At 39.2% G+C, this 26,922-nt stretch overlaps 1 pseudogene; it reads right to left on the bottom strand.

Moving 5' to 3' along the window:
- Nucleotides 1-4,976: 4,976 nt before the first annotated feature.
- LOC123594373 lies at nt 4,977-24,281 on the bottom strand (annotated as a pseudogene).
- Between the last annotated feature and the right edge of the window lie 2,641 nt (nt 24,282-26,922).

Genomic DNA, 26,922 nt, shown 5'->3' with positions numbered 1-26,922 from the left:
GTGTGAACACTCTTGAAAACAATATGGAGGGTCCTCAAAAAGTAAAAAATAGAACTACCCTACAATCCAGGAATTGCACAGCTAGGTATTTATGCAAAGGATACAAAAGTGCTGATTCGAAGGAGCACATGCACTTCAATGTTTATAGCAGTGCCATCAACAATTGCCAAATAATGGAAAGAGCCCAAATGTCCATTGACTGAGAAATGGATAAAGAAGATGTGGTGCATATATACAGTGGAATATTACTCAGCCATATAAAGGAATATAATCTAGCCATTTGCAACAATGTGGATGGAACTAGAGGGTATTATCCTAGGCGAAATAAGTCAGAGAAAGGTAAATATCATGTTTTCATATGTAGAATTTAAGAAACAAAACAGATGAACATAGGGGAAGGGAAGTAAAAATAAGATAAAAGAGAGAGAGGCAAACCATATCAGACTCTTGAATACAAAGAATAAACTAAGGATTGTTGGAGGAGGTGTGGGTGGGGGGTGGTTTAAATATTTGAAGGGATTTAAGGAGGACATTTTTTGGGGATGAGCACTGGGTGTCATATGTAAGAAATGATCACTGGTTTCTACTCCAGAAGCCAAGACTACACTTTATGTTAACTAACTTGAATTTAAATTAAAAAAAAGCAATGGCATTATAAATAAGAGATCATGTGGTATCCAGGGCCTGACATTTCATGGTGTGTCTCTGGTATGTGCTGTGTGTGATCTGCTATTGTGTTTTGGCTGCTCTATCCTTCAGACCACTCACCCGCAGAGGCTCTCCTTGGTTTTTGTGGGCAGTGTGTGGTCCCAGGCCTGAATGTGTTGTTTTTTGTTTTTAATTTTTAATGTCTATTTTTGAGAGAGATACAGAGACAGAGCATGAGTGGGGGAGGAGCAGTGAGAGAGGGAGACACAGAATCCAAAGCAGGATCCAGGCTCTGAGCTGTCAGCACAGAGCCCAATGCAGGGCTCAATCTTATGAACAGTGAGATCATGACCAAAGCTGAAGTCGGATGCTTAACTGACTGAGCCACATAGGTGCCCCCTGAATGTGGTGAGTTTTAACTAGGTGTGCTCTGGTTGGCTTGTGAAATGAGACCTGACACCAACTCCAGCATAAGTACAAAACTCTCTGTTTCAGAGATGTGATGTGTCCATGGGTTTGTGTTGATCTCCTAGGGGATAGGCTTTCTGCACTGGGACTGAGGCAAGCTTAACTGAGAAGCAGTCCTGCCAGAGCACTGGGGAATGGGGTATTGTGTAAGGAAGTTAGGCAGTCAGTGTCAGTGCTGCAATCCTTCCCACAAGTTGTTCTGTGTTTATGCTGAAGGTCATGGGAGGGAAATGTTTCCAGCCAGCTCCTTTGTTCCCAGAGAGGTGTCTCCATGAATGCTGCCTCTCAGTGACATGCTCTGAGAAGAGCAAATAATCTCTCCACTCTGTGATCCAGGAACTTAAAATTGCTGTTTCCATACTGTCTGTTCCTGGCTTGTTTTCCTGCCTTCTCTCCACAAGCAGCACAGTGTCTTCCAGACTCTAACCCAGCCAAACCCACTGACCTTTACAACTCCAGGCTTTAAGCCCCACTGGTTGCAAGAACTCACAAAATTCTGCCCCTCTCATTTTCCAAGCCAATACTTTTGTGGAAATATTCTCCTTGTACATTTCTCTGTGTGCTTCTCTCTCACACACCATGACATCTCTCTCTCTTCTCCATGACAATGGCTCCATCCTCTCCACAGTACCCATGATCTGTTTCTCCCCTAAACCCCAACTACACACTTCCTACTTTCTTTGATGGAGCTTCTTCTCTCCCTTTAATTGTGGAGTTTGTTCTGTCAGTCTTCAGATTGATTTCTGGTGTATTTAGGATAATTTTTCATTATCCAGTTGTGTTCATGGGGGACCAGGCAAGCCTAAGGTCCTCATACTCCGCTGCCATCTTCTCTCAATAACCAAACTTCTTTTAAGAACTACAGTGGATCACCAGGAGGAAGAAGCTGCAGAGCTCATCCCCTGCAAGTGTCCACACCCTGTATATGTCTGCTGTAAGTTCTCTGAGGGCTCCGTGAAGGACAAATGCATAACTTCTATTTTACCTCACTTACAACTCAGACCACTCTAAAGTTTCACCTCAGGCTCAGTGCAATCCTGGATAAGTGTTGGATTGGCCCATCACAGAGCCTATCTGCAAAGACTGGGAGACATGCTTTGTATTTTGTATTTTTTCTTGATGGAGGATGTTTTTCTTTTGTTATTGTTGTTTGTTATTGTTTGTTTTTGTTTCCAGCTCCTGGCATTCAAAGAAATTCATCAAAACACTAGCCAAACATGAGCTTAAGAAATAGATACTTCAGACACCATACATGACAAGGAATTCAGTCTTTCCAAAAATAGTTTGGAATACTCATTAAACATACATACTATAACCTTCAGCAATCAATAGAACAGCAAATCTTGGAAGAGTAAAAGAATTTGATTTCCAGAGTTACCACATTATAATATTCAAATGTCCAGTTTCCAACAACAAAAAAAGTAAGATAAAAAAAGGAACATTATATTTAGAGTACTGGAAAAATAACTGCCAGTGAAGAATTTTGTATATGGCAAAACTCTTCTTCAAAAATGGGAAAATTGGGACATTTCCAGATAAACAATAGCTTAGGGAATATGTTAACACTAGACCTGGTCTACAAGAAATGTTAAAGGGAGTCTTTTAGGTTGAAATAAAAGGATATATGCAGTAACTATAAATCATGTGTAGAAATAAACTATGATAAAGGTCCATAAATGGGCAAACATAAAAGCCAATATTATTGTGCTTTTAGTTTTAAACTAGTTTTTATTTCTTACATTATTTAAAGACAAATGTATAAAAATAATTATAACTATATTATTGAGCATAAAACATATAAAGCTGTGATTTGTGAAAACCATAACATAAAGAGACAGAGCTGTATCTTAGCAGAGTCTTTGAATAATATTGAAGTTAAGTTGGTAACAATTTAAGTTAGATTGTGAAATCTAATCCCCATGGCAACCATAAAATAACATCTAATGCATATACACAGAAGCAAAAAAGAAGAGACTGAAGACAATTCTTCTCAAAAACCACTGAACATACAAGTAGCAAGTAATAGAGAAAATGAGGGACAAATAAAAATACAATAATTATATTAAACGTAAATGTATCAAACTACCCAATCAAAAGGCAGCGATTAATGAAATTGTTTCGGAACATGACCCAACTATATGCTGTTCACAAAAGATTCACTTTATTTTTTTTAATTTTTAATGTTTATTTTAGAGAGAGAGAGAGACAGAGATAGAGACAGATACAGAGAAAGAAACAGAGCTTGAGCAGGGGAGGGGCAGAGAGAGGGAGACACAGAGTCCAAAACAAGCTCCAGGCTCTGAGCTGTTGGGCACAGAGCCAAACATGGGACTCTATACACGAACTGTGAGATCATGACCCCAACCAAAGTCGGAACCTTAACTAACTGAGCCACCCAGGTGCCCCCAAAAGATTAACTTTATATCCAAAGACACAGATAAGTTGAAATTGAAAAAATGGGAAAATATTTTTCTTGAAAATAGCAACCAAAAGATAGCTGGGTATGAGTATCAGATAAAATAGACTTCAAGCTAAAACTTTTTACAAGGGACACTGAAGGGAATGATATTCTGATAGTCAATTTATCAGAAACATAATAATTATAAACATATATGCACCAAACAATTGAGCCACCTAAATATGAAGCAAATATTGACAAAATTAAAGTGAGAAATAAACAATTGTACAATGAGAGTGAGAAACTTAATATCCCACTTTCAATCATAAATAGAACATTTAGACAGAAAATAAAAAAATAAAAGACTTGCACAACACTGCAAACTAACTAAACTTAACAAATATAAATTACTCCTCCCAATGGGGTGTCTGGGTGGCTCAGTCAGTTAAGCATCCGACTTCGGCTCAGATCATGATCCCAGAGTCTGTGGCTTTGAAGCCTGCATCAAGCTTTGCACTGACAGCCCAGGGCCTGGAGCCTGCTTTGGATTCTGTGTTCCCATCTCCCTCTGCCCTTCCCCACTTGCACTGTCTCTCTCTGTCTCTGTCTCTCTCTGTCTCTGTCAAAAATAAACATTAAAAACATTAATTAATAAATTAATAATTTACCCCAACCAACAACAGCAGAATGCACATTCTTCTCAAGTGCACATGGAGCATTCTCCAGAAGAGGCCATATGTTAAGTCACAAAACAAATCCCAATAAATATTTAAAAGATTGAAACATACAAAATGTTTTTTCCAACCACAATGAAATGAAGCTAGAAATCAATAACAAAAGAAAAATGTAAATGTTGACATTTTGTGGAAACGAAACAGCATGATCTTTTTTTTTCCTCACTGTTCAAAGTTTATTTGGTATTTTAGTTGGTTGGCATGACACTTGTTTATATATAGATATTTCTTTCTGCATTATATGGCAATGTACACTATATTCTAACATATATAGTACACAAAATAAGATCCTTTAGAACAGTTTTATGCACAATACATGCAATATTACGTTTATACATTGAATCCCAGGATGTGATTGACTGGAGAAAAAAAAATGGACTAGGCATGTTGAGTGAAGGAACCAGATGTTATATATCACACGGTAAATATACATCTGGTTTGGAGAGCAACTTCAGCATATGTAATATTGGCAGTGGTGCCTCTCAAGTGGTGGAACTATTTTACATTAACCAATTTAGGACTACACTAGTACCATCCAGCATCAGGATATAGCTGCAGGGTTTTGTGAACCATTCCTATTTGTAACTTTAGGAAACTGATGCTTTTCCTAAGCCATTTTAATACTACTTGAGTAATAGATCAGATAATAAGGATGATATATACAACCTCCAGCTAAAATCCTGTTATAGTCTAGACAGTGAACTGGACAACATAAGAAAACTTTAAAACTACAGTTCTTTTTGGATCCCCCAAAGTGTATCTGCACTATTCTTCAAATGGGCCTCTTCCTCAGGAGTCAGAGCCACCTTCACAACATCTGAGATTCCATTCTGTCCCAAGATGCAAAGAACACTAAGGTAAACAGCATCTTTTATTCCATAGAGACCCTTAGTCATGATGGAAATTGGATGCACCTGCCTATGATTCTTCATTATACTTTCTTCCAAATCTTCCACAAATAGCCCAATGGCCCAGGAAGTGTAGCCTTTTCAGTTTGATCACCTCATAGGCACTGTCAACCACGTATTTGTGAACCTCTTTCCATTGTTCCTTATCTGCATCAGTGCCTAAGTCAGGGTGAAGATTCTTAAAGAAGACGCCAGCAACATTTACTCCACTGCATAGAGGCACACTAGAATCTCCATGCTCCCCAGGGACCCACCTATGCCAGCTTAATGGGTGAACTCCCAGCCTTTCCCCAATTAAGTAATGGAACCAGAATGAACCCAGATTACAACCACTTCCAGTAACACGGTTTTTGGGAAAGCCACTTATCTTCCAAACCACATAGGTCAAGATACCCACTGGATTGGAAACAACAAACAACTTGCAGTTTAGGCTGTATTTTACGATATTAAGAATGATTAATTTAAAATGTTCATGTTATGCTGGACCAAATTAAGAAGGTTTTCTCTCTGTGAAAATAACCAGCTTGGAGTTTGTAGTCACATTATAGTCTTTGCCAGAGACAAATTTTGGTGTTCTAAGGAAAAGCCTTCCATGCTGGAGATTCGTCATCTCTTGTTTCAATTTGTCTTCCACATCAACAAGAGCAAGTTCATTTGACAAGTCCTTCATTAAAATACAGATGGCCACAAGCCATGCTAACAGCAGAAACCCTAACAACCGTAATCTTATCTGGGGGGCATAGTCTTAAGAATATTCTGAATCAACTGATCCTTGAGAGCTGCTGTATTTGACTTAGAACCAAAAAGAATTGGGAGTGCATGTCGGGTGGGTGCACAGGCATTGACAGTGCACAAGGTTGGGTCCAGACTTGGTGGCAGCTGGTCCCCTAAACAGCATAATCTTAAAAATTAAATGGATCAAAGAATAAGAAAATCTATCAATGTAACATATCACAATAATAGAATGAAGGTAAAAATCACATAATCATTTCAAATGAGGCAGAAAAGGCATTTCACAAAATGCACACCCTTTAATGATAAAAAAAAAAAAGTCAGAAAGCAAGGAATCAAAGTGAATGTCCTCAACATGGACAATTACATTTGTGAAAAACCCAGCTAATATCATACTCAGTTGTAAGAGACTTGAAAGCTTTATTCTTAAAATCTGGATCAAGACAAAAATGCCTACTTTTACCATTGCTATTAAACATTTTACTGGAAGTTCTAGCTAGAGCAATAAGACACACAAAGAAAGAAATAAAAAGCACCCAATTGTAAAGAAAAAAAAGTAGAATTATCTTTATTCACAAATAACATAATCCCATATATAGAAAAATCCCAAAGAATTCACTAAAAACAATCTAGTAGTAGAGCTAATAAACAAATTCAGCCAAGTTTCAGAATGCAATATCAGCATACAAAATCATTTGTATTTGTATTCACCAGCAATGAGCAATCCAAAAATAAAAAAGAAATTAAGAAAGCAATTACACTTAAAATCACATGTAAAAGAATTCAATACTTAAGAATAAATTTAACCAAGGTGAAATAAGTGTACACTGAAACTATAAGACATGCTGAAGAAAATTAATAAGATTTAAGTGAATGAAACACCCTATGCTAGTGGTATGAAGACTTACTATTGTTAAAGTATCATGCTTGGGGCGCCTGGGTGGCGCAGTCGGTTAAGCGTCCGACTTCAGCCAGGTCACGATCTCGCGGTCTGTGAGTTCGAGCCCCGCGTCGGGCTCTGGGCTGATGGCTCAGAGCCTGGAGCCTGTTTCCGATTCTGTGTCTCCCTCTCTCTCTGCCCCTCCCCCGTTCATGCTCTGTCTCTCTCTGTCCCAAAAATAAATAAACATTGAAAAAAAAAAAAAATTAAAGTATCAATATTACTACCCTAGCAATCTACAGATTCAATGTAATCCCTACCATATTCCAGCAGTTTTTTTGAAAAATGGAAAAGCCAACCCTTAAATTCATATAGAGTTGTAAGCCAAAACATTCTTGAAAAAAAGTAGAAAGCCAGAATTCTGGAGGGATCTTTCCCCAATTTTAAAATTACTGCAAAGATACAGTCATCAAAAAAGTGTGGTGACAGCATAAGTACAGCCATATAGACCAATGGAATAGAATTGAAAGCCCAGAAATAAATACATACACCTATTTCCAATTGATTTTTGACAAGGGTACCAAGACCATTCAATGAGGAGAAAATAGTTTTTTCAATGGATGATGCTGGAACAATTGGACTTCCACATGAAAAAGAATGAAATTGGACTCTGGCCTCATACCATATACAAAAATAAAGTCAATAGCAATGACAAAGAATGAAATATGGCCATTTTCAGCAATGTGGATGGAACTGGAGGGTATTATGCTAAGTGAAATGTCAGTCAGAGAAAGACCGATACCATATGTTTTCACTCATATGTGGATCTCGAGAAACTTAACAGAAGGCCATGGGGGAGGGAAGGGAAAAAAGTTACAAACAGAGAGGAAGGGAGGCAAACCATAAGAGACTCTTGAATACTGAGAACAAACCGAGGGTTGATGGGGGATAGAGAGAGGGGAAAGTGGGTGATGGGCACTGAGGAGGGCACTTGTTTGGATGAGCACTGGGTGTTGTATGGAAACCAATTTGACAATAAATTATATTTTAAAAAATCAAGTCAAAATGCATCAGTGGCCTAAATATAAAAGCTAAAACCATACGGACACCTGGGCGGCTCACTCAGTTAAGTGTCCGACTTAGGCTCAGGTCATGATCTCATGGTTCATGAGTTTGGGCGCCACATCATGCTCTCTGCTGTCAGCTCAGAGCTCACTTCAGATCCTCTGTCCCACTCTTTCTTTGTCCCTACCCCGCTTGTGCTCTCTCTCTCTCAAAAATAAATACACATTTAAGAAAAAGCTAAAACTATAAAACCTTTATAAAAAACATAGATGTGAATCTTCATGATCTTGGATTTGGCATTCTTAGCTATGACACCAAAGGAACAAAACTTAAAGTAGATAAATTGGACTTTATCAAAATTAAAATCTTTTGTGTATTGAAGGACATTATCAAGAAACTGAAAAGAAAACCTACATAATGACAGAAAACATTTACAAATTATATATGTGATAAGAGTTTAATATTCAGAATATATAAAGAACTCTTACAACTCACCAACAAAAAAACAAAAAAATAAAAAAAAAATTAGGCAAAAGAATTTGTGACGACATGTATGGAGCTAGAAAGTATAACGCTAAGCAAAATAAGTCAGTCAGAGAAAGACATGATTTCACTCATATGTGGAATTTAAGAAACAAAAAAGAAAGGGAAAAAATAAGAAGGAGAGATTGAAATTAAGAAAAAAGACTCTTAAATATAGAGATCAAATTGATGGTTACCAAAGGGGAGGTGGTTGGGGGGATGGAATAAATAGGTGACGGAGATTAAAGAGTACACTTGTGATGAGCAAAGTATGATGTATGGAAGTGTTGAATTACTATATTTTACATCCAAAACTAATATAACACTGTATTTTCATTCACTGGAATTAAAATTAATACATACATACCTACATAAATACCTAAATAAATAAATAAATGTTGAGGCACTGGGACAAATAAGCAAAAGATTTGAATAGCCATTTCTCCAGGAAGATATAAAATGTCAAATAAACACATGAAAATATGCTGAACATCATATTAATTAGGGAAATGTTCACCAAAACCACAATGAGATATCACTTAGCCATTAAGATAACTATAATACGAAAAGAATGGAGTGTGGTGAGGATGTGGGGACATTAATACACTTGTGCCCTGTTGATGGGAATTTAAAATGGTATAGTTGCTATGGAAAACAGTATGACAGTTCCTCAAAAAATTGAAAATAAAATTACTATATGATCCAGCAATTCCACTTCTGGGTATATCAGTCAGAGAAAGATATCATATGATTTCACTCATATTTAGAATTTGATAGGGGAAGAGAAGAAAAAATAAGACAAAAGCAGAGAGGTAGGCAAACCATAAAACTCTTAAATAGAAAAATCTGAGGGTTGCTGGGGAGGTTATGGGTTAAATGGGTGATGGACATTAAGGAGGGGACTTTTTGGGATTAGCACTGGGTGTCATATGTAAGAGATGAATAACTGGGTTCTACTCCTGAAATCAAGACTACACTATATGTTATCTAACTTGAATTAAAAAAAATAGTTTAAAAAAAATGAAGTAGAATCTTGACATCCATGTTCACAGCAGCATTGTTAACAATAGCCAAAATGTGGAAGCAACCCAAGTGCCCATCATCGGATGAATGGATAAGCAAAATGTGGTATGTGCACATGATGAAATATTATTTAACCTTTTAAATAGTGGAAATGCTGACACAGGCTACAACATGGATGAATCTTGAGGACATTATGCTAAGTGAAATAAACCAGTAAACAAAAGGCAAATCCTGTATGACTCCATGTATATGAGGCATCCAGAGTAAAATTGAGACAGAAGGTAGAATGGTAGTTGCCAGGAAAAAGGCAAATGGGAAATTGTTGTGTAATGGATATAGAGCTTCAGTTTTATAAGATGAAAGGAGTTCTGGATACTGTTTGCACTACAATGTGAATGTGCTAACACTACTGAACTGTGCACTTTAAAATAATTAAGATGATGAATTTTTATTGAAATAAGTCAGGCAGAGAAAGATACCATATGTTTTCACCGTTATGTGTATCTTGAGAAACTTAATAGAGGACCAGGGGGGAGGGGAAGGGAGAAAAAAGTTACAGAGAGGGAAGGAGACAAACCATGAGAACAAACTGAAGGTTGATGGGGGGTGGGGGATAGGGCATAGTGTGTGATGGGCACTGAGGAGGGCACTTGTTGGGATGAGCACTGGGTGTTGTATGGAAACCAATTTGACAATAAATTATATATATATATATATATATATACACACACACACACATATATAATATTTTTTTAAATGTTTATTTATTTATTTTTGAGAGAGTGAACAAGAAGGAGAGGGACAGAGAGAAGGAGACACAGAATCTGAAGCAGGTCCCAGGCTCTGAGCTATCAACACAGAGCCTGATGTATGGCTTGAACTCATGAACTGTGAGATCATGACCTGAGGTGAAGTCGGATGCTTAACCGACTGAGCCACCCAGGCACCCCAAGATGGTAAATTTTATGTTATATATATTTTATCACAATTCTAAATAATAAATAAATAAATAAATAAATAAATATCAAAAGCTTAAAAATGAAAAGTGTTGGCAAAGTTATAGAGAAATTCAAACCCTCATATACTTCCGATGGAAATGTTAAATGAATAGTGCAGTCACTATGGAAAACAATTTGACAGTTCCTCAAAAAGCCAAACATGGAATTATATATGACCTAAGCAATTCCACATATATATATATACCCAAAAGAATTGAAAATACAGATTCAAACTAATACTTATATCCCAATTTCATTCCAGCATTATGCACAGTGGCCACAATTGGGAAGCAACCCAAGTGTCCGTAAACAAATGAATGGATAAATAAAATGGATATATATACATATATATATATGTATATATATATATATATATATATATATATATATATATATAATAGAATATTATTCAACCACCAAAAGAAATGACATTCTCAGAGAGGTTGCTGCTTGTTTTCTCCTGTAGGGTTTTGATATTTTCGTGTCTCACATTTAGGTCTTTGATACATTTTGAATTTATTTATGTGTATGATGCAAGAAAGAGGTCCAATTTCATTCTTCTGCATGTCGCTCTCCACTTCTCCCAGCACCATTTGCTAAAGAGACTTTTTGTCCATTAGATACTCTTCCCTGCTTTGCCAAAGATGAGTTGGCCACATATTTGTGAATCCATTTCTGGGTGTTCTATTCTATTCCACTGATCCATGTGTCTGTTTTTGTGCCAGTACCATCCATCTTGATGATTACAGCTTTGTAATACACCTTGAAGCCTGGAATTGTGATGCCTCCCGCTTTGGTTTTCTTTTTTAATGTTACTTTGGCTATTTCAAGTCTTTTGTGGTCCCATACAAATTTTAGGATTGTTTTTTCTAGCTCTGTGAAGAATACTGGTGCTATTTTGATAGGGATTGCATTGAATTGTAGATTGCTTTGGATAGTATTGACATTTTAACAATATTTGTTCTTCCACTTCATGAGCAATGGAAGATTTTTCAATTTTTTGTGCATTCTTCAATTACTTTCATAAGCTATCTATAGATTTCATGTATAGATTTTTCACCTCTTTGGTTAGGTTTATTCCCAGGTGTCTTAGGGGTTTTGGTGCAATTGTAAATGGGATCGATTATTGATATCTCTTTCTGCTGCTTTATTATTGGTGTATAGAAATGCGACTGATTTCTGTACTTTGATTTTATATCCTGTGATATTGTTGAATTCTTGTATCAGCTCTAGTAGTATTTTGGTGGAGTCTTTCAGGTTCTCCATGTAGAGTATCATGTCATCTGCAAAGAGTAAATGGATGCTTGATATGGATGCTTCCTCGCTGATATGGATGCTTTTTATTTCTTTTTGTTTTCTGATTGCTGAGGCTAGGACATCCAGTACTCCATTGAACACCAGTGGTGAGAGTGGACATCCCTGTTGTGTTCACAACTTCTTTCTTGACGTGACTTCAGAAGCAAGGTAAATATAAGCAAAAATGAACTATTGGGACCTCATCAAGATAAAAAAGCTTCTGCACAGCAAAGGAAACCATCAATAAGACTAAAGAGCAACTGAGAATGGGAGAAGATATTTGCAAATGACATCAGATAAAGGGTTAGTATCCACAATCTATAAAGAACTTATCAATGAATTTTTGGAAAGATGGCAGCGTAGGAGGACGCAGGGCTCACCACGCGTCCTGCTGATCAGTTAGATTCCACCTACACTTGCCTGAATAACCCAGAAAACCACCAGAAGACTAGCAGAACGGAGTCTCCAGAACCAAGCGCAGACGAGAGGCCCACGGAAGAGGGTAGGAAGGGCTGAGAGGCGGTGCGCACTGCACGGACTGGCGGGAGGGAGCCGGGGCAGAGGGGCAGCCTGCTGGCCAAGCAGAGCCCCGGAGTCTGGCTTGCAAAAGCGGAGGGGCCAGACGGAGTGTGTTCCCACAGCAAGCGTGACTTAGCATCTGGGAGGTCGTTAGTTAACAGTTCTGCTCAGAAAGCAGGAAGGCTGGAGGACAAAGGGAGGGAGAGTTGCTGAGCCCCGGGACGACAGAGCTCAGTTTGGCAGGGAACAAAGACACTCACCAGTGCCATCTCCCTCGCCCATCCCCCAGCCAAAATCCCAAAGGGAACCAGTTCCTGCCAGGGAACTTGCTTGCTCCTCCCAAACACCCAAAGCTGTGCTTCTGCGGATCCATCCCTCTGGCAGCGGGTCTGACTCCCTCCTGCTGCCACAGGGCCCCTCCTGAAGTGGATCACCTAAGGAGAAGAGAGCTAAGCCTGCCCCTCCTGCCCCCATGCACCTTGCCTACCCACCCCAGCTAATACGCCAGATCCCCAGCACCACAAGCCTGGCAGTGTGCAAGTAGCCCAAAAGGGCCATGCCACCCCACAGTGAATCCCGCTCCTAGGAGAGGGGAAGAGAAGGCACACACCAGTCTGTCTGTGGCCCCAGCGGTGGGCTGGGGGCAGACATCAGGTCTGACTGTGGCCCCACCCACCAACTCCAGTTATACACCACAGCAAAGGGGAAGTGCCCTGCAGGCCCACACCACTCCAGGGACTATCCAAAATGACCAAATGGAAGAATTCCGCTCAAAAGAATCTCCAGGAAATAACAACAGCTAATGAGCTGATCAAAAAGGATTTAAATAATATAACAGAAAGTGAGTTTAGAATAATAGTCATAGGGGCGCCTGGGTGGCTCAGTCGGTTAAGCATCCGACTTAGGCTCAGGTCATGATCTCACGGTCCATGAGTTCGAGCCCTGCATCGGGCTCTGTGCTGTGAGCTCAGAGCCTGGAGCCTGCTTCAGATTCTGTGTCTCCCTCTCTCTCTGACCCTCCCCTGTTCATGCTCTCTCTCTGTCTCAAAAATAAATAAACATTAAAAAAAATTTTTTTAAAGTATAATCGTCATAAAATTAATCGCTGGGCTTGAAAACAGTATAGAGGACAGCAGAGAATCTATTGCTACAGAGATCAAGGGACTAAGGAACAGTCAGGAGGAGCTGAAAACCGCTTTAAACGAGATGCAAAATAAAATGGAAATGACCACGGCTCGGATTGAAGAGGCAGAGGAGAGAATAGGTGAACTAGAAGATAAAATTATGGAAAAAGAGGAAGCTGAGAAAAAGAGAGATAAAAATATCCAGGAGTATGAGGGGAAAATTAGAGAACTAAGTGATACACTAAAAAGAAATAATATATGCATAATTGGTAACCCAGAGGAGGAAGAGAGAGAGAAAGGTGCTGAAGGTGTACTTGAAGAAATAATAGCTAAAAACTTCCCTGAACTGGGGAAGGAAAAAGGCATTGAAATCCAAGAGGCACAGAGAACTCCCTTCAGACATAACTTGAATTGATCTTCTGCACGACATATCATAGTCAAACTGTCAAAATACAAGGATAAAGAGAAAATTCTGAAAGCAGCAAGGGATAAACATGCCCTAACATATAAAGGGAGACCTATAAGACTCGTGACTGTTCTCTCTTTTCAAACTTGACAGGCCAGAGGATTGGCAGGAGATCTTCAATGTGTTGAACAGAAAAAATATGCAGCCGAGAATCCTTTATCCAGCTAGTCTGTCATTTAGAATAGAAGGAGAGATAAAGGTCTTCCCAAGCAAACAAAAACTGAAGGAATTCGTCACCACTAAACCAGCCCGACAAGAGATCCTAAGGGGGATCCTATGAGACAAAGTACCAGAGACATTGCTACAAGCATAAATCATAGGGACATCACAATGACTCTAAACCCGTATCTTTCTATAATAACACTGAATATAAATGGATTAAATGCGCCAACCAAAACACATAGGGTATCAGAATGGATAAAAAACAAGATCCATCTATTTGCTGTCTACAAGACTCATTTTAGATCTGAGGACACCTTTAGATTGAAAGTGAGGGGATGGAGAACTATTTATCATACTACTGGAAGCCAAAAGAAAGCTGGAGTAGCCATACTTATATCAGACAAAATAGACTTTAAAATAAAGGCTGTAACAAGAGATGAAGAAGGGCATTGTATAATAATTACAGGGTCTATCCATCAGGAAGAGCTCACAATTATAAATGTCTATGCACCGAATACTGGAGCCCCCAAATATATAAAACAATTACTCATAAACATAAGCAACCTTATTGATAAGAATATGGTAATTGCAGGGGACTTTAACACTCCACTTACAGAAATGGATAGATCATCTAGACACATGGTCAATAAAGAAACAAAGGCCCTGAATGATACATTGAGTCAGATGGACTTGACAGATCTATTTAGAACTCTGCATCCCAAAGCAACAGATTATACTTTCTTCTCGAGTCACATGGAACATTCTCCAAGATAAATCACATCCTGGGTCACCAAACAGCCCTTCATAAGTATACAAGAATCGAAATCATACCATGCATACTTTCAGAACACAATGCGATTAAGCTTGAAATCAACCACAGGAAAAAGTCTGGAAAACCTCCAAAAGCATGGAGGTTAAAGAACACCCTCCTAAAGAATGAGTGGGTCAACCAGGCAATTAGAGAAGAAATTAAAAAATATATGGAAACAAACGAAAATGAAAATACAACAATCCAAATGCTTTGGGATATAGCGAAGGCAGTCCTGAGAGGAAAAGACATTACAATCCAGGCCTATCTCAAGAAACAAGAAAAATCCCAAATACAAAATCTAACAGCACACCTAAAGGAAATAGAAGCAGAACAGCAAATGCAGCCTAAACCCAGCAGAAGAAGAGAAGTAATAAATATCAGAGCAGAAATAAACAATATAGAATCTAAAAAAACTGTAGAGCACATCAATGAAACCAAGAGTTGGTTTTTTGAAAAAATAAACAAAATTGATAAAACTCTAGCCAGGCTTCTCAAAAAGAAAAGGGAGATGACCCAAATAGATAAAATCATGAATGAAAATGGAACTGTTACAACCAATCCCTCAGAGATACAAACAATTATCAGGGAATACTATGAAAAATTATATGCCAACAAATTGGACAACCTGGAAGAAATGGACAAATTCCTAAACACACACACTCTTCCAAAACTCAATCAGGAGGAAATAGAAAGCTCGAACAGACCCATAACCAGCGAAGAAATTGAATCGGTTATCAGAAATCTCCCAACAAATAAGAGTCCAGGACCAGATGGCTTCCCAGGGGAGATCTACCAGACGTTTAAAGCAGAGATAATACCTATCCTTCTCAAGCTATTCCAAGAAATAGAAAGGAAAGGAAAACATCCAGACTCATTCTATGAAGCCAGTATTACTTTGATTCCTAAACCAGACAGAGACCCAGTAATAAAAGAGAACTACAGGCTAATATCCCTGATGAATATGGATGCAAAAATTCTCAATAAGATACTAGCAAATCGAATTCAACAGCATATAAAAAGAATTATTCACCACGATCAAGTGGGATTCATTCCTGGGATGCAGGGCTGGTTCAACATTTGCAAAGCAATCAACGTGATACATCACATTAATAAAAGAAAAGATAAGAACCATATGATCCTGTCAATCGATGCAGAAAAGGCCTTTGACAAAATTCAGCACCTTTTCTTAATAAAAATCCTTGAGAAAGCCGGGATAGAAGGAACATACTTAAAGATCATAAAAGCCATTTATGAAAAGCCCACAGCTAACATCATCCTCAATGAGGAAAAACCGAGAGGTTTTCCCCTGAGATCAGGAACACGACAGGGATGCCCACCCTCACCGCTGTTGTTTAACATAGTGTTGGAAGTTCTAGCATCAGCAATCAGACAACAAAAGGAAATCAAAGGCATCAAAATTGGCAAAGATGAAGTCAAGCTTTCGCTTTTTGCAGATGACATGATACTATACATGGAAAATCCGATAGACTCCACCAAAAGTCTGCTAGAATTGATACATGAATTCAGCAAAGTTGCAGGATACAAAATCAATGTACAGAAATCAGTTGCATTCTTATACACTAACAATGAAGCAACAGAAAGACAAATAAAGAAACTGATCCCATTCACAATTGCACCAAGAAGCATAAAATACCTAGGAATAAACCTAACCAAAGATGTAAAGGATCTGTATGCTGAAAACTATAGAAAGCTTATGAAGGAAATTGAAGAAGATATAAAGAAATGGAAAAACATTCCCTGCTCATGGATTGGAAGAATAAATATTGTCAAAATGTCAATACTACCCAAAGCTATCTACACATTCAATGCAATCCCAATCAAAATTGCACCAGCATTCTTCTCAAAACTAGAACAAGCAATCCTAAAATTCATATGGAACCACAAAAGGCCCCGAATAGCCAAAGGAATTTTGAAGAAGAAGACCAAAGCAGGAGGCATCACAATCCCAGACTTTAGCCTCTACTACAAAGCTGTCATCATCAAGACAGCATGGTATTGGCACAAAAACAGACACATAGACCAATGGAATAGAATCGAAACCCCAGAACTAGACCCACAAACGTATGGCCAACTCATCTTTGACAAAGCAGGAAAGAATATCCAATGGAAAAAAGACAGTCTCTTTAACAAATGGTGCTGGGAGAACTGGACAGCAACATGCAGAAGGTTGAAACTAGACCACTTTCTCACACCATTCACAAAAATAAACTCAAAATGGATAAAGGACCTGAATGTGAGACAGGAAACCATCAAAACCCTAGAGGAGAAAGCAGGAAAAGACCTCTCTGACCTCAGCCGTAGCAATCTCTTACTCGACACATCCCCAAAGGCAAGGGAATTAAAAGCAAAAATGAATTACTGGGACCTTATAAAGATAAAAAGCTTCTGCACAGCAAAGGAAACAACAACAAAACTAAAAGGCAACCAACGGAATGGGAAAAGATATTTGCAAATGACATATCGGACAAAGGGCTAGTATCCAAATTCTATAAAGAGCTCACCAAACTCCACACCCGAAAGACAAATAACCCAGTGAAGAAACGGGCAGAAAACATGAATAGACACTTCTCTAAAGAAGACATCCGGATGTGGGGCGCCTGGGTGGCGCAGTCGGTTGAGCGTCCGACTTCAGCCAGGTCACGATCTCGCGGTCCGTGAGTTCGAGCCCCGCGTCGGGCTCTGGGCTGATGGCTCAGAGCCTGGAGCCTGTTTCTGATTCTGTGTCTCCCTCTCTCTCTACCCCTCCCCCGTTCGTGCTCTGTCTCTCTCTGTCCCAAAAATAAATAAAAGTTGAAAAAAAAAATTAAAAAAAAAAAAAAAAAAAAAAAAAGAAGACATCCGGATGGCCAACAGGCACATGAAAAGATGTTCAGCGTCGCTCCTTATCAGGGGAATACAAATCAAAACCACACTCAGATATCACCTCACGCCAGTCAGAGTGGCCAAAATGAACAAATCAGGAGACTATAGATGCTGGCGAGAATGTGGAGAAACGGGAACCCTCTTGCACTGTTGGTGGGAATGCAAATTGGTGCAGCCGCTCTGGAAAGCAGTGTGGAGGTTCCTCAGAAAATTCAAAGTAGACCTACCCTATGACCCAGCAATAGTGCTGCTAGGAATTTACCCAAGGGATACAGGAGTACTGATGCATAGGGGCACTTGTACCCTAATGTTTATAGCAGCACTCTCAACAATAGCCAAATTATGGAAAGAGCCTAAATGTCCATCAGCTGATGAATGGATAAAGGAATTGTGGTTTATATACACACGGAGTACTACATGGCAATGAGAAAGAACGAAAAATGGCTCTTTGTAGCAACATGGATGGAACTGGAGAGTGTGATGCTAATTGAAATAAGCCATACAGAGAAAGACAGATACCATATGTTTTCACTCTTATGTGGATCCTGAGAAACTTAACAGAAACCCATGGGGGAGGGGAAGGAAAAAAAAAGAGGTTAGAGTGGGAGAGAGCCAAAGCATAAGAGACTGTTAAAAACTGAGAACAAACTGAGGGTTGATGGGGGGTGGGTGATGGGTATTGAGGAGGGCACCTTTTGGGATGAGCACTGGGTGTTGTATGGAAACCAAATTGACAATAAATTTTATATATTGAAAAAAAAAGAACTTATCAAACTCAACACCCAAAAAACAAAGGATTCAGTGAAGAAATGGGCAGAAGACATGAATAGACAATTTTCCATAGAATACATCTAGATGGCTAACAGATAAATGAAAAGATGCTCAACATTACTCATCATCAAAGAAATACAAATCAAAACCACAATGAGATACCACCTCACATCTGTCAGAATGACTAAAATAAACAACTCAGTAAACAACAAATGTTGGCAATGATGCAGAGAAAGGGGAACCATTTTTCACTGTTGGTGGGAATGCAAACTAGTGTAGTCACTCTCGAAAACGGTATGGAGATTCATTAAAAGAACAGTAGAACTACCCTACAACCCAGCAATTGCACTACTAGGAATTTATCCAAAGGATACAAAAATGCCGATTCAAAAGGGCACGTGCCTCCTAATGTTTATAGTGGTGCTATCCACAATTGCCAAATTATGGACAGAGCCCAAATATCCATTGACTGATGAGTGGATAAAGTAGATGTGGTATATATATGTAATGGAATACTATTCATTGATGAAAAAGAATGAAATCTTGCCATTTGCAACAATGTGGATGGAACTAGAGGTTATTATGCTAAGCGAAATAAGTCAGAGAATGACAGATATCATTATTTCACTCATATGTGGAATTTGAGAAATTCAACAATGAACATATGTTAAGGGAAGGAAAAATAAGATAAAAACAGAGACGGAGGAAAATCATAAGAAATTCTTAAATACAAAGAATAAACTGAGGGTTACTGGGGGGGTGGTTGAGGAATGGGTTAATGGGTGATGGGCACTAAGGAGAACATGTTTTGGGATGATCACTGGGTGTCATATTTAAGAGATGAATTACTTGCCAAGACTACACTGTATGTTAACTAACATGAATTTAAATACATAAAAAAATAAAGAAATGACATTCTCATATGTGGCATAACATGGATGAACCTTGAAAACATTATACTCGGTGAAATGAGCCAGAAACTAAAGGTCAAATATGGTATGCTTCCACTTAGATGAAATATCCAGAATAGGCAAATTCATTGACACAGAAAGTAGATTAGGGGTTACCAGTCGTTGGGGGAGTGGAAGAATTCAGAGTTGTTGCTTAATGGCTGCATATTTTCTGTTTGGGATGACAGAATTGTTTAAGAAATAGGTGATGATGATTGCACAACAATGAATGTAAATAATGCCACTGAGTTCTACACTTAAAAATGGTTAAATTGGCAAATTTTATGTTATATACATTTTATCGCAATAAAATATATAAAAAAGAGAAAACGTGATAATAACAGCTATACATACTACTCTTACTGCTGTGTTCTAGTATAACCATTTGTGAAGTACCTACTTTGTGCCAGGTACTATTTTAGGTACTGGGGAAATGGTTGTAAAGAACACTCTAGTCAGAGTAGACAGACAATATACAAAGAAATGAGTAATAGTCAGGAAACCTAATTTATACTCAAGACTTTGTGGCCCTGGAACTCTGTGACTTCTATTATTCATGACCATTTGATGAGTCCCTTCCTGTGCCAGGCCCTGGAGACCTAGGTTGTAGAACTGCCTTGGAATAGAGCTCAGTCCAGGCATGGAGAATTGAGATGTTTCTTATCCTTCACAATATTTCCTTGGGTTCTGGCACCTCACTGCCCTCACCTCTCTTTGACTCAGTTCCTTGAGTGCCTAGAGAGCTCCTGGTACTATCCTTCCCCTGCTTTTTGTCCAGGTTTGACTGGTTGGCTTTTACACCATCCCCTCCCATCCCACCTTACCTCCTGTGGAATATGAAATTTCAGGGCTCCCACTTCAGGATTTTCTTTTTTTTTTAATTTTTTTAACGTTTATTTATTTTTGAGACAGAGAGAGACAGACCATGAACGGGGTAGGGTCAGAGAGAGAGGAAGACACAGAATCTGAAACAGGCTCCAGGCTCTGAGCTGTCAGCACAGAGCCTGACGCGAGGCTCGAACTCACGGACTGCGAGATCATGAATGGATTTTCAACATAGACAAAATAATGGGCCAATTCAAGACCCAGTTTAGTTATCAACTGAGTATCAAACAGGTAAAAACAAACCAAGCAAGTCATTCATTCTTCAATTTGGCAAACATTTTTTTTTTAATTTTTTTTTCAACGTTTATTTATTTTTGGGACAGAGAGAGACAGAGCATGAACGGGGGAGGGGCAGAGAGAGAGGGAGACACAGAATCGGAAACAGGCTCCAGGCTCTGAGCCATCAGCCCAGAGACCGACGCGGGGCTCGAACTCACGGACCGCGAGATCGTGACCTGGCTGAAGTCGGACGCTTAACCGACTGCGCCACCCAGGCGCCCCAATTTGGCAAACATTTTAATGAGCCGCTGCTCTGACCCAGATGTCAGCCACTTTACTTCACAGTCATAATAATGGTAGAAATAATACCTTGAGCACCTATTGTGTGTAGGACACTTCCCATGGATTAACTCACTGAATTTTCATACAATCTTGTGTAGAGGTAGAGCTTATCCACATTTTTCAGCAGAAAAGCTGAGGTTCAGAGAGATGTGGTTAATGTTAGTGGGGGGCCCAATGCACCTGACCATTCCACAGCTCATGTATTCACCACACAGCCAGAGCACCATGCCCTCTGCCAACACCTCACTTCAATGTATTCCCCACAGTCCATAGCATACACCACACACTTCGCCCATGTTTCACTTGCACATCTCACATACAACATCTTCCTTAGACATACTTCCTATATCTAGTGTTCTTGAATACCACACAGAAACTGGCATGCACAAGCAGACATACAGACATTACAAAGACACTGTCACAACTATTCTTCCCCAACACTTTACACACATACACATATGCCTGCACAGGCCATGCATATGATAAGCCATGTCTCCCACACAAGTATAAATACTTATTTCAGAAATATGCAGTCACACTATGTTTTGGCAACAAAACCAGGCAAAGAGACTCTTTACTCACTCTGCGACATTCCTTTCAGTATCTCCTCCCCTCCTAGACCTGCCCAGGCTTCATGCCATGCTATCTTCATTTCACTCACATATAGATCCCATACATAGTTTCATAGTAATATACAGGCCCAGCCCAGGCCACATCTAGGAACTGCCAACTCCTCCCCCACCCTTTCCTTGCCTGGCTCTCCTCACACTGTGGCATTTGGAGTCACTTAGCAGAAGGTGGCTATGCAGACAGAGCTCTGCCCTGAACCTCAGGAAAGGACAGTCTGGTGGGTCTATTTCCCCTTCCACCTGTCCTTGAACCTTGCCTCACTTTTGGTTTTCGAACCTTTTCCATATGTCTACCTTATGGTTGGAGAGGGTGAACCACGGAACTATATTCACTGCCTCTTGTCTTCCAGATGCTTGGCCCAAGGAGGAGTTGGGGGTTAGGTTTCCTATAATGGCATGGGGGTAGGGTCTTCCTCAGGAATCCAGGCTTTAAGTCTTTGTTCTATAGCTACTGCTGCTCTACCAATTCCTGGAGTTAAACATAGGATAGGCCTATCCTATCACTATGAGAAATGGAGAGTGCAAGAAGATGCCTATGAGACCTGGTCTAGGCTGGGAGTTTTCTGCATGACTGTATTTTCTCAAGGTCTCCTTCTGGATCAGGTGCCCTACAGAGGTTCCCATGTATCATTTTAAGCACACAATGGACATATCAAAAGCAGTGTGTTGTACTCTAATGAGTAAGCTGGCAGGTATTGTGAGTAAACTACTTGCACTTGACTCCTTACTAGTTGTGTGATCTAAGGCGAGTTGCTAAATCTCTCTGACATCAGGTGGTCTATTCTATAAATGGGGTTAATGATGGTGTCTCTTTTACAGGATTGTTTCGAGGATTAAATGGGAGGATTAAAAAGTGACTGGTACATACAAAATACTTAATAGGTGTTTATTCAATAAACAAACTAATATAGCTCCACTCAGGATCACAGACACAAAAAATATCCAATAAAATCACTGCCATTCACTGTGTGTCTCAATGGAATGTAAGCTCCACAAGGGCAAGGGCTTTATGTAAATTTTGAAACAAGCTTCTAGAACAGTGTCTGGAAAATATTAAGTGCTTGATAAATATTTCTTGAATGAATGAATTAATGAGCAGCTAAGTGAATAATATATTCCAGAAATGGTGTTACACATGTGGGATAGAATTCTAATATAGACAACACCTGTCCACACGTAGCTAACAATCTATTCATTAAACTAATAATTACACCAATAATTGAACCTGGGGTGAGTGCTGTGAAAGAAGAAAGGAGGGTGCTGTAAGAGTGAAACATAAAAATAATTTGCTATTCTCAGAGGTAAAAGGGAGTCTCCCAGAGCCAGTGATGCCTGAGCCTAAAAAAGGATCAGGTGGCAAGAGAACTTCAAATCCACATGGCCAACCATCTAGCTGATATCTTCTGGATATCCCACAGGAACAACAACCCTGCCATGAACCAAACTGAAATCTTCATATTGCTCCCTGTACATCTGTTCCTCTTCCCCAGTTTTCCCTGCTTGCATGAATGTCCTAATGTATAACCAGAGTTCCCTGACCAGGAAACTCATAAGTCATCTTTGACTGCTCCAAGTCCCCATATCTAACCCAACATTGAGTCCCAGAAATGCTACCTTCTGTAAAGTATATAGTAGTGGTTAAGAGATTGGATTCTAAAGTCAGCTTACCCTGGCTTATATCCTGGCTCTGCAACATACTAGTCACTTATACTTTCTGTGCCTTAGAGCCCTCACCTGAAAAATGTGTGATAATATTTCATAAGATTATTGTGAGGATCAAATGAATTAATCTAGCTAGAGTACTTAAATCAGTTGCCTAGCACATAGTAAGTACTTAATATCTGTTAACTATCTATGATAATGGTGATGATAATGGTCTCTCAAATATGTACTTCTGTCCCTCTTGACTGTGACTATCATGGTGTAGACTCTCATTTTGCTTAAATCACAAGATCTTAAATCACTATAACCAGGGAGACCCATTAAGAGACTGTTACATGTAGGTTGGAAATGATGGGGATCCTGAACTGGGGCAAAAACCTTGGAGATGAAGAGAATGGAATAGATGAAAGACATCCCACTGCCATTAAGTCTATTGTCAATTCATTGAGGGTATGAACTGTTGTTGTTGTTGTTTTATCTTTGTATCCCACCACTGCCTGTGAGGCACACTGACACAGACACACAAATACAGCATAATACAACACTTCACATACAAATTACTATTGATTATATGGATTTGATTAAATTGAGTTTACAAGACTAGGTGACTGATTTGATCTTAGGAGAAGTCCAAGATGGTTTAGAACCTGAACTGAATCTTAGGGAGAATTATGAAATTTCTTTCCATAGAGTTGTATAACACTCAGAGTATGTCCCAACTACCTTGCTTTCCCTACCCTAAGGTCAGTTATTGGCAGGGCCCCAGCTAGAGTAAAGCCCTTTGGGCTGAGGAGGAGGTTGTTTCTCTTGGGGGCCTCCCTTCCGCTTTCTCTGCCCTGGGCAGTGAGTCCTTCTTCATAGTATTTGAATTAGAGGAAACAGATAGACTGAGGAAGTGAAGAAAAAACAGGCTGCCTGTGCTCTGTAAGCCAATGTAAACACTTGGTGGTTTCCTGTTGTTGCAGCCCAAAGTGTCCCATGACATCATTCCTGGCCTTTCCAGATACACTGGCTTGGCTAAGCCTGCTTACCTGTCCAAGGCTGAGTGGCAGTCACCCCTCTTTCTCACCAGGGTTAGATCCTCTGGAACCAGAAAACTTCTCTGGGCCAACCATTCACCACCTTCCCAGTTGGTCACATAGGCCTTTCTAGCCCTATAAGGCATTGGAGGCTCTGGGCTGGACATGCGTTCCCACTTCCCAGAGACCCAGTGGCTTATGGGTCAGAGCAAGATTTCCCAAGCCATAAAAGTTATTTTCCTTCTTTTAGTGGAGATTTGGATTCAGAATAGAGGGAGGAGGGTGTGACACACAGACTCTAAAATAGGCCATAACTGCTTCCTCCTCTTTCTATCTTACCCAAGGGCATACAGGCTTATTCTCTCAATGTTGGTCACAAATTCCTAGGAACAAAACTATACGGACTCTTTCAAACCTTGTAGTCTAATCTTCCCATAATGCAGATGAGAGCACTGAGACCCAAAGAAAGGAAAAAAAAAAACTGGTCCCAGTCACAAGTTTGTCGGTGCAGCATAAGCCATCCACTGCCAGATGTCTGAACCTAAGCTATCTTTAGACAGGACTATATAACTGCAAGAGCTCTTGACAGGAAATTCAGAAACCAGGATAGAAGGTCTAATTCCTCTTTGGGAGCTTGGATAAATTCCTCTTTTTTGGGGGCCTTGGCTTAGCTATAATTCAGTTCAAGGTAACAAATATTTATTGAGAATCTACTGTGTTTGGTAGAGCTGGTAGTTCCTGGAAATGAGAAAAAAAACAAGATGAGAACATTTGCCATTTCAAAGGTTGGAATGAAAAGAGAATGAAAGAGATGGTCTGAATTTTATAAGAGATCTAAAGCTTATGTGGACTCCACAGCCCTGTTTCTAGACAGAATCAAACCATAATCAGGGGTCTAGTGTCCTTTAGGGCTGCATTTCCCTCCCCACTCACTTCATAAGGCAGCAGAGAGCTCTCACTGGGCCAGAGTATTGTTTCCAAAAAAGTTTACCAGTTCTAGTCCAATTCAGCTGGATAGATTTGCATAGAGATGTGACAAAGTCCTAAATTACTGTCTCCAAAATGAAGCCAAATGACTTATGGTAAATCCTATATCCAGCAGTAATTGGATTTCAATCCCTAGCTATGCCATGGAGCACAAAAAATTGAAACAGCTTTTTTAACCAATCAAATTCATCACAGCCTAGATTTCAAGTGGAATTCAGAAGCGCCTTTAGGGAAAAGAATGCCTATTCCTTCACCCAAAGATTAACAAGGCTATGCCAAGTCATTCCATTAGTCGATCAATTTAACTGCAGCATGGATTAGATGAAACATAGAGGATGCAAAAGCCTACACAGATGTAGGAGGCTGCAGAGGCACATTGGGAGACACAAAGTAACACACATAGACACAAGGTAATGCACATACACACACTCTCAGAGCAGCACACACACACACACAAAGACACATACAATTCAACCAGAAATTAGGAAAAGATAACTAGCTGTCTGAGAGTACTGGGCGCCCATTTTGTGACCAACTGCTTATCTTTCTCTTTTTTCTCCCTCTACAACCATTCTAACTCAAATAAAATATTGTACTTTTTTCTACATTAGAAAAGCATTAGAAAGTCACCCCTACCCTACCACATCCATACCCACTCCCACTCAACCACATCAGGCTTTTACTACTTGTTTGTCTCCTGGACTACAGCAAAGATCTATTACGGTTCCCTAATGTCATATTTCCACTAACCCATTTTCCATGAGGCTGTCTGTCTCTGAGAATCTTTGTAGAATGAAGCCCTGTTTTTGCCTTGTTTCTGCTAAAAATTATTCCTTTCCTTTCCACCATCAGTACAAGCCAACTCAGATGCCTGACATTCATGGGTTGATGAAAACCTGGGGCTCCTTGCCCATGTTCATACCATCTGCCCTTCAGAAAGCACAAGGCAACTTCCCAGCTCCCTATCTACACCTATTTTAAACTCTTCTGTGATATTACTTTGAGCTAGAACTGCCCCCTTCTTCACCTATCAAAATCCTACACACATTAGCCAGATGGATGTGACAGATATATTCAGAACATTCCACCCTAAACAGCACAGTTTTTTAAAAGTGCACATGGAGCATTCTCCAGAAGAGATCACATATTAGGTCACAAAACAGGTCTCAGCAAATTCAAAAATATTGAAGTCATACTATGAAGCTTTTCTGACCAGAATGCTTTGAAACTAGAAATCAACCACAAGAAAAAATCTGAAAAGAGCACAAATGCATGGAGGTTAAATAACATGTAACTAAACAATGAATGGGTAAACAAAGACATCAAAAAGGAAACAAAAAAAAATACATGGAGACAAATGAAAATGAAAACACAGTAATCCAAGATCTTTCAGATGCAGCAAAAGCTGTTCTAACAAGTAGGTTTATAACAACAGAGACTTAACTCTGCAAGAAAAACAACAAATAAACAACCTAACCTTACACCTAAATGAGCTAGAAAAAGATGAACAAACAAAACACAAAACCAGAAAAAGGAAGTAAGTAATAAAGATTAGAAAAGAAATAAATAAAATAGGAAATAAAAAAATACACCACATCATTGAAACCAAGAGCTGTTTCTTTGAAATGATCAACAAATTGATAAATCCTTAGACAGGCTTATCAAAAAAAAAAAAAAGACAGAGAGGACTCAAGTAAACAAAATCAGAATTTAAAGAGAAAAAACAACCAACATCACAGAAAAACAGAGGATTGTAAGAGAATATTATAAAAAAAATACATGCCAAAAAATTGGACAAACTCAAAGAAGTGAATAAATTCC

This window comes from Leopardus geoffroyi, chromosome X, assembly GCF_018350155.1.
Source record: "Leopardus geoffroyi isolate Oge1 chromosome X, O.geoffroyi_Oge1_pat1.0, whole genome shotgun sequence".
Taxonomy (NCBI): domain Eukaryota; kingdom Metazoa; phylum Chordata; class Mammalia; order Carnivora; family Felidae; genus Leopardus; species Leopardus geoffroyi.
Note: the sequence above shows the minus strand (reverse complement) of the source record. Positions and strands in the feature narration are given on the sequence as shown.